The following is a 7,368-nucleotide window of genomic DNA, read 5'->3' on the forward strand; positions in this document are numbered from 1 at the left end:
TCCCTAAAGGGACCCCACATGACTCCACTCACTCACCTCTGGCAAGCAGAGTGTGTGATTCAGTTGAAACAGCCCTCATGTCAGCTCTGCTGGGCACACTGGGCTGTCAGGTGTCCCTGTCCCTTTTTGCCTGGGCTCCAACAGACTTGAGAATCACCCCTGCAGGTTACATAGGAAATATATAAAACCTTTTCTGCTTCAGCAGAGGATCTTTGTCTCACTGTTTATCACTACTACTGTAACTCGTGTTTTCTGAGAGGTTGCCATCAGTCTGTGAGCTGCACATCTGGACTGCACAGCAGTGGAAAGATCTCGTCCACTGTCACTGAAGTAGTTCTGTGTTATCTTAACTGAAATACCTCTTCTGTTTCAAAATACATTTCTAACAAAATCATTTTTAACATCCATGAATGCAGATTATGACTGTAAAAGGAGAAACAACATTAGTGTTCCCATGTTCTTGTTATGGTGCGACTGGATGGCCTTTGAACCCTGGGGCATATACTACGAAGTGATTTCAGCATGCCTAGGTTTTCTTTCCATCATCTGGATTCACTTACACTAACAATCGTGATCAGGATAACCGCTGGTTAGCAAAGTTAATCCAGGGTTTCTCATGCACCTTCACAAGGAAAGAGATAGAGATAACTCTTTATTGTCATTGCACAGTCATACATAGTACAATAGTACAATGAAATTGGAAAACTGTCCTACGTCGGCACTACATATAACACAACACGACACGATATGACACATCACAACGCAACACAAACAACACAACACAGTATAATAACTTAGTAATAAAAAAAGAAGAAGAAGTGTATTTGTATTGCACACAATTATTATTGCACATTAATTATTATTGCACCTTGTTATAAATATAAATATTATTATTGTTATTGTTGTTTTAAACATTGTTACCTCCCCCCTAAAAAAGTCCAGGGAGGTAGCCAATCAGGTCAGCTGTTAGCATTGATCAGGGCTGTTGTCCTGTTGTAAAAGCTGTCCTTGAGTCTGTTTGTTCAGGACCTCAGCAGCCTGAACCTCCTGCCGGACGGCAGCAGCTTAAACACCCGGTGTCCTGGGTGTGTGCCGTCCTGTAGGATGCTGCGTGTCCTCTTGAGACAGCGAGTGCTGTACAGGTCCTTCAGGGAGGGAAGAGGATGTCCAATGATTTTTTGGGCCATATTGATGACCCTCTGGAGTGCCTTTCTGTGTGCTGTGGTGCAGCTGGAGAACCACACCGATGCAATATGTCAGCACACTTTCAATGGAGCAGCGGTAGAAGACGGTCAGCAGCTCCTTCAGGTCCATTTTTCTGAGGATTCTCAGAAAGTGGAGACGCTGTTGGGCCTTCTTTAAGACCGCAGAGGTGTTAGAGCTCCATTGGAGGTCTGTGTCTATGTGCACTCCCAGAAACTTGAAACTGGAGACCCTTTCCACGCACTCCCCGTTGATGCTGACAGGCTGCAGCTCGGACTTCCTCCTTCTGAAGTCAACTACCAGTTCTTTTGTCTTGGTGGTATTAAGGTCCAGGTTGTTGTCTACACACCAATCTGACAGCCTCTGAACTTCAGCTCTGTACGCCGTCTCATCTCCCCCAGAGATGAGCCCCACCACGGTGGTATCATCTGCAAACTTGATGACTGTGTTGTCTGGGTGGGAACTAACACAGTCATGTGTGTACAGAGTGTACAGTAGGGGACTCAGTGCACAGCCTTGTGGAGAGCCGGTGTTGAGGCTGAGGGCTGAGGAAAGATGAGGCCCCACTCGAACTCTCTGTACACGGTCTGAGAGGAAGTCTCTGATCCAGCGGCAGGTGGTAGAAGGAAGTCCGATCTCCAGCAGTTTAACTATTAGTCTGTCCGGGAGTATCGTGTTGAAAGCAGAGCTAAAGTCAACAAAGAGCAGCCTGGCGTAAGGGCCCTGCACTTCCAGGTGAGAGATGGTGGTGTGGAGCGGTGTAGCAATGGCATCTTCAGTTGATCTGTTAGCTCTGTATGCAAACTGGAGCGGGTCGAGTGTGGGTGGGAAGTAGGACATGATGTGACGTCGGACCAGTTTCTCAAAGCACTTCATTATAACAGGTGTTAGAGCAACTGGTCGGTAGTCGTTGAGGCTGCTAATGTTAGTACGCTTTGGCAGTGGGACAATTGTGGCTGACTGAAAGGGAGGTGTTGGCAGCATCTGACCAATCACAAAAAGGGAAATTCACAGATAATATGACTTGTCTTGATGCCTAAAATGTTTTTATGCTTGATTCAATTTAGCTGTTAAGTGTCTTTTACTCTGCTGGTGCCGGTTAGGTTCCAGATTAGAGATCAGCAGGTATGAAATCACGACGTACTGACCAATCACTTCTCCAGAAAATAGTGTCACTATTCCTGGAAGATCCCTTTGACTTCTGTTGGGGGGGAAGAGAGGGTCTAAAGTTTCATTTTTGTCTAATGTAGTGATGCGCGAATCATGAACGAATCGTTCAATACTCGAGAATCACTTTACGGACTCATGAATCATGATTCACAAGTCCAACTGACTCACTGACTCATCCCTGTTGCTGTTAGCAGCAATGTATCTAGCTTATAATTAAAATTGTGGAGAAAAACACAACATCCAGTATCTTAACAAAAACATTTCTGCTCTGAACTGGAAGAAAAAACCCTGAGTAGAAGCTCACATCAAGAAAATAGCTCCTCGGTTCACAGTAGCATCGCTCTGCTAACATGCTAACAGCACATTTGAGCTACTCACCCCCTCCCTCCTGGCTCACAGCTTCTTCTTCTTCTTGGTTGGCAACCAATGTTAAGGCGCATTACCGCCCCCTGGCTCACATTTCAGTGGACATTTAGATGAGAAAGTATATATTTAACGCATTTAAGGAAAATACTAATAAAATAAAGATAAACAAAATAAATGTTTATTAAGTAATTTTGATAGGAAATTGCTTAATTTTAGAAATGTTTTTGCTCTTTTTTTGCTCTATAAAATAGTTTTTTTTAGAATCATTCATCTGAGTAGTAGGATTCACATGAAAAGAGAAACAAATTAAGTTTGAGTGAAAATGTACATTTTTTGCACACTCTGGTCAACTGACTCAGTGAATCAAATGACTCAAAAAACCGATTCACTTTGGTGAGTGACTCATTAAAACTCGATTCAGTAAAAAGAATCAAATTTACCATCACTAGTCTAATGTCTTTGTGTTTCACTAATGAGCATCAGTAAGAAAAAAACGTGTTCTTAGATGCAACTTTTTTCTGTTGTCAGCAAACAACCACACGATCTGCGTTAATTCACTAACGGAGATTTGCCGCGTGGCGTCAACGTCATTTTAACGAGATTAACGCTGACAGCACTAGTTTTAATATTTAATATATTTAAGGATTTAATTTTTAAATCTTTTTTTCATTTATGTATTTATTTTATTGTTATTTCACTTTCTTTGTCTGTTTATGTTGTTTTTTACTTTTATCTCAGTTTTTGTGATGGAAAGCACTTTGTTCAACCATGTTGGTTTTAACGTACTCTATAAATAAAGTTGGATTGGATTGGACTAATATGATGAAAGCGAGCCCAAGCCTGAAATCGACTCCTGATCTTTGATCCGTCCTCACCTGGTCGTGAACGTGATGGTCAGCCAGGTATCCAGTTTACCTTTGAGTGTCAGATTTAGGCAGATTTGATTGCTTCCGTTTCATAATGACAGATTTCAGTGAACTCCTCTGTCTCCATTCCCAGACTTCTACTTTTGAATAAACTTTCCTTTAACTTGCTCCGAGTGCTCTTTTGTCTGCATGGTGTAACTGTAGCCTGGCATGCTGAATAACCAGTGAGTGGACCTTCCAGAAATATGTGATTTTGGCTGTTGAAGTAGGTCAGTCACCTTTGAAGGGCTGAATATTTATGGAGTCATCAGTTGACGTTCGTTTGTGGAAGTCTGTTTTCACTCTGATAATAAAGAGGATTTATTTATTTCATTGACCAATAATAAAAAGACTGTTATTATATTTTTAACATTATATGATTATATTCACAGTGATGCTTTGAGGAAGACTGCACTGTTTGTCCCAGAATAATCAAACTGCCATGAAATACATTCACTAATTTACTATTTGGAACTAACACACTATTAGTACATCTCAGAGACACCTTCTTTCTCACACGAAGAGTAACAGATTACATCTCTTACTGTGTCCGACCAAACAACTGCTGTGGAAAGTCAGTTATTAGCAGTTTTTTAACTACACCCGTAAATGAACGTTTGACCGAATGCTGATAAGTGAATACTGAGAATTTAGGAGGAAATGTTTTCAAATGTTCCTGCAGAGAATCTGATTAAAATGTTTTTTGTGAGCAAGAATCAGTTTGATCAGTGACCTTTTTTCAGCCAGAAACCTTTAAGGTCACACATCCGCTGTAATATTATAATTTGCTGTTCTTTTTTTTAATACACCTTTGTAGAGAAGAAAAACATCTGGATGTCCTGATGCCAGATGCTTTTCTTTCCAAGCTCCTTACAGTGGCTTGCAAAAGTGTTCGGCCCCCTTAAACTTCTCCACATTTTGTCACATTACAGCCGCAAACATGAATCAATTTTATTGGAATTCCACGTGAAAGACCAACACAAAGTGGTAAACATGTGAGAAGTGGAACAAAAATCATACATGATTCCAAACATTTTTTACAAATAAATAACTGTAAAGTGTGGTGTAAGTAATATCAGATTAGTATATTATTAGATAATTAATAATTAATATTACTAATAATTATTATTAGTAATATTAGAGTAAGTAATATTATAGAGTAATAACCCGCAGTTCAAAAAAGCTCCCCTCCGACAGCCAAACCCATCTGTTCTCTGATTGGATTGTTACATTTGTGATTGACATGACATTGACCAATCAGATGAAAGGAAGAAAAATAGGGTCAAAATTCGTACTTGTAACTTGCAGAGATTCACACATTTTTTTTTGGCTAAGTCCACATACAAATCTTTTTTACACACACACAAATTCTTTTAACACATACAAAAGTACAAGTACAAAATATTTATAACCACATTTTGAGCCCACAAAGCTGTACGTGAGCTCCACTGCAGTGGCTCGTGCACCGCTGCGTTCACGGCGTTTGCTGTAAATTATACAGCAGTGACATATGTATGTAAAATGTTTACTGAAGTTAGTGAAACAGTGTTTGTAAGGACTATAAGGTCCATAATTACTGAGGCAGTTAGACACACACACACACACACACACACACACACACACACACACACACACACACACACACACACACTCACTCCATTTTTATCTGTATCTAACATTTCCGAGCAGCATGTCTTCATTATCTGTGTGTCTGCAAACACTCTGGTTTCTGTGGTTTCAGATCCATTTCTCTCTCAAGGGAAATAAAGGGATTACACGGCCGTCTTTTCCTGTTTCATATGTCAGGCTATGGCTGTATCCCAATTCAGGGTCTGCAGCCTTAAAGGCTGCATTTTAAGGCCAATTACGTCACAGCGACGCGACGAAGGCTGTCCCACTTCGAAGGCTGCTCGAAATCCGGCCCTCAAATGCGTCCTTCATTTCCCTGAATTTTAAGGATGTGGCGGTGTAGACTTCGTGGCCCAACATATCCCAGAATGCATATTACCGGCGGATGAGGGGTGCCCGAAGAGCAAACTTTAAGTAAGTACTGAATATCATGTCACTCATTTATGTGTAAATGTTTAATAACGAAGAATATCAAAACATTACTGTTGGCCACATGTCGGGAAAGTTATATGACATTAGTGACGTTTGTACTAACTTGGTTTTAAAGCCTTTACTTTAAAATATACGCTGTTCAATAGCTGAGCTTAATCTTACAGAGAATGATCAAAGCTCATGTAGAAACAAACAAACAAATGAACAAAAGATTTTCTCCTTCATTTCTGTCAATGCTGAACGAAATGTTAGCTGTTAGTATCATGGTTGCTAGGCAACCTGGGCAGCGCAACGGAGGCTAGACCGTCCCATTTCAGAAGCTTCGCACTTCCGGCCTTAGTGGTCTTTGAGTACGCGGCCCTTGTGGACCGTTAAGGCTGCGTACTTTAAGGCTGCAGACGATCTGAATTGGGATACAGCCTATGTATGGGGCGCCGTTTGTAAACTGAAACATGCCGAAATTAACGGCAACATTTTTCCACATTTAGCTCTAAATCTTACAAAAACATGTTTTTTCGAGTCATTTTTTACAACATTTAGTAAAATATTTACAACTTTTTATATTTAAAACAGAATTTTAAATGTTAAATCTAAATGCTAAATGTTAAATGTAAATATTATATTTAAATGTTAAATGTAAATATTATATATAAATCTAAATGTTAAATGTAAATATTATATATAAATCTAATTGTTAAATGTAAATATTATATTTAAATCTAAATGTTAAATGTAAATATTATATATAAATCTAATTGTTAAATGTAAATATTATATTTAAATGTTAAATGTGAAATATAAATGTTACGGGAAACTAAATATTTAGCTAATATCTCGGAAGCTAAGCAGGGCTGTGCTTGGTTAGCTCTTGGATGGGGGAATACCTGGTGCTGTAAGCCTTTCATTTTCATGTCATTGAACTGCTTTTGATCCAGAAAAGGGGTGTATTAAAAGACCCAAAGCAGCTGCCCATTAATGAGGGCACATTAACGACATTGCTTTTGGCTGTTTTCACCAATGTCTTGTTCTGCTGGTTGAGGCCACCTACAACACACCAGGGCCAGTGCTGCTGGACGGGACTAACTACACCACACCAGGCCCTGTGCTGGTTCCTTAGGCCATCTTCAAAAATCCAGGGCCTGTGCTGCTGGATAAATGCTAAACTGAGTCTTTGGGTTAGGGTATTAGGCAAGCATGCAGGTAGGGTTATAGGATTGTGTTCGTAACTTCAGGTACTGGCCACCTCATCACTTGATTCCATAAATTGACACATTGTGCTGTGGGCAGCAGCTTACGGCCATACCACCCTGAGCACGCCTGACCTCGTCTGATCTCGAAAGCTAAGCAGGGCTGGGCCTGGTTAGTACTTGGATGGGAGACTGCCTGGGAATACCTGGTGCTGTAAGCCTTTCATTTTCATGTCATTGAACTGCTTTTGATCCAGAGAAGGGGTGTATTAAAAGACCCAAAGCAGCTGCCCATTAATGAGGGCACATTAACGACAATGCTTTTGGCTGTTTTCACCAATGTCTTGTTCTGCTGGCTGAGGCCACCTACAACACACCAGCAAGTGCTGGTTCCTGTTCATGCCCTATCGGCCCCCCTGGCTAAACTTTGCTAGATCCGTCCCTGCACAGTTACCAGCCGTCAGCTATGTAGAAAA

General features: G+C 40.6%; 1 pseudogene; it reads left to right on the forward strand.

Moving 5' to 3' along the window:
- Positions 1-6,994: 6,994 nt before the first annotated feature.
- LOC148099718 (5S ribosomal RNA) lies at positions 6,995-7,113 on the forward strand (annotated as a pseudogene).
- Positions 7,114-7,368: the final 255 nt, after the last annotated feature.

Source organism: Neolamprologus brichardi, chromosome 14 (assembly GCF_056152115.1).
Source record: "Neolamprologus brichardi isolate AB-2024 chromosome 14, ASM5615211v1, whole genome shotgun sequence".
Classification (NCBI taxonomy): domain Eukaryota; kingdom Metazoa; phylum Chordata; class Actinopteri; order Cichliformes; family Cichlidae; genus Neolamprologus; species Neolamprologus brichardi.